Source organism: Littorina saxatilis, linkage group LG7 (assembly GCF_037325665.1).
Source record: "Littorina saxatilis isolate snail1 linkage group LG7, US_GU_Lsax_2.0, whole genome shotgun sequence".
In the NCBI taxonomy this organism is placed as follows: Eukaryota; Metazoa; Mollusca; class Gastropoda; order Littorinimorpha; family Littorinidae; genus Littorina; species Littorina saxatilis.
In genome coordinates, this window is record NC_090251.1 from 42,978,140 (window position 1) to 42,980,639 (window position 2,500).

Here is a 2,500-nt window from a genome sequence, read left to right on the forward strand (position 1 = left end):
CGGTGCACACTATTTTCTCCCAATAAATTTATGGCATTTTGTTTTGTATGATGCCATCAAACATTTAACACGTTTTTGTTGCTTATTCACAATTAATTCTGTAATTTATAAAGAAAAAAATCCCGTGCGTAGCTAGCACGGGTATCACTAGTCACGGCTATAATATACAAAATATGCACCCAAAAAGTATATCGGCGTGTAGAAGAAACACTAACATATCTAACAAGACATATCTTAATGTGCAAAGTTACGAAATGTTTATACAAGAAGCTGTTTTATCGAGACACAAACCCCACTCAACTTACCGCTCCAGCGTGCGGGGTGCAAATACCCGTGCGGCACGCAACACACCGCTGCGAAGGAGTCTACAGTGTGGGAGAGCGAGTCGTTTCTCATCTTGAACACGCGGCCAGTACCGTGTAACTGGCCTTGAGACCGATCGATTCAAGGGGGGCAATCTCAGTCATCTGAAATAGGGAAATCCAAACGCAATCCGCCTTGTTCGATTTTATGGGCTTGCAATGGACGATAGAGAAAAATAAGAAAAGCAAAAGCTGGAGTCCAGTCTGGACGAAACTGCTATCAAGAACGCAGAATTGATTTTTTCTGAGTTTTTTTTTAGCCGTAAGCGCCATTTCTCATTTCGAATTTCTCATAACTGCTGGCGGCTGCAGTGAAACCAACAAAGGGGCCTCACTCTGGAAGAGTTTCCTGCTCCGATAAACATGGCGCTTACGGCTAAAAAAAAAACCTCAGAAAAAATCAATTCTGCGTTCTTGATAGCAGTTTTGTCCAGACTGGACTCCAGCTTTTGCTTTTCTTATTTTTCTCTATCGTCCAAGCCCATAAAATCGAACAAGGCGGATTGCGTTTGGATTTCCCTCTTTCAGATGACTGAGATTGCCCCCCTTGAATCGATCGGTCTCAAGGCCAGTTACACGGTACTGGCCGCGTGTTCAAGATGGTCGTTTCTTTGCTAGCCTGCATTCCTTTCCGTCATACGGTTCTAACGATCATTCGGCGTGAGAAGAAATAGCTTTCTTATTAAGAACCAACACACAGAGTTTCAATACGTTAACAAATAGGGCAAAGATAGTATCGGGACCAGCTTTGACATGTAGTGAAAAGTGCGGGTAACGGGCCTAACAGTGATCAACACACAGAGTTCCAGCGTGTCAAGACATTACCACAGCGCCCCCTGTTGTCAATACACCCCCTACATGAACAGCGTTTTATTTATTCTTTTCACTGTGGCACATACATAGTTTACTGACCGTCCTTTTCTTTCTCAGCTAGTGCTTTACCTCATATAGTTTTGCCTGATGTCAGAAAATGTGGTTACGTGCTACGACTTGCGTCCAAAACCGCGGGAAAATGGTCCTAACATGGATCAAAGTGAAGAGTTGTATCCATGCAGAAGCCTACCCCCACCCCCCTGCCCCCCTTGCCCCCCCCCCCCCCCCCCCCCCCCCCCCCCCCCCCCCCCCCCCCAGACCCGGTTGTTTCGGAAACACACATACACCTAGCGTGTTGTGTTCCCATACACAGATCACTGAGACAACCATTGCCTTGCTTGTTGGCATGTGTAGAGTTCTAGACAGTGCGTAAACAGTTCGGCAGTGTCCTGGGATTTTCTTGTTCTTGTCGCCTTCACCGACTTTTTTTCTCCATTTGTGATGCTCGCAGTGTGCTTTCTACTTGAGTGCAAATACATTTTGGTTTCGTATTATGTACGTGTTACAGTTTTCGCTTTTGTTTTTTATTTCTTTCATATTTGTTTTTTTCTTCTTTTTTTTTCCCTTATATCTTTTCATATTCATTTTTGTGTTACAGTTTCACGGGTTAATTACTAATTTTTAGTTTTGGCGCTAGTAAGCCGTCATAGACATGGTTACTGCACAAACGACCAGCTAGGCCACTCCTCCTATTGGCACGTGCGAGCACTGAGTCTTTTCTTTCTTTATTTGGTGTTTAACGTCGTTTTCAACCACGAAGGTTATATTGCGACGAGGAGCACTGAGTCTGAACTCCTATTTCTAGACTAGTGCAAGGGAAGAACCTGTTAATTTTCAACTATTGCACAACAGAAATGAGCTCACTTTTGAAGAACAACTGATCTTTAAATCTGTTACGTTGATTTTTGACCGAAGCACTGCTTAGCATCTGTGACACACCCTTAAAAAAGTATCATTAAGCCTTCTCGTTTCATTTTTATATTTAGTCAAGTTTTGACTAAATATTTTAACATCGAGGGGGAATCGAAACGAGGGTCGTGGTGTATGTGCGTGTGTGCGTGCGTGTGTGCGTGCGTGTGTGCGTGTGTGTGTGTGTGTGTGTAGAGCGATTCAGACTAAACTACTGGACCGATCTTTATGAAATTTGACATGAGAGTTCCTGGGTATGAAATCCCCGAACGTTTTTTTCATTTTTTTGATAAATGTCTTTGATGACGTCATATCCGGCTTTTCGTGAAAGTTGAGGCGGCACTGTCACGCCCTCA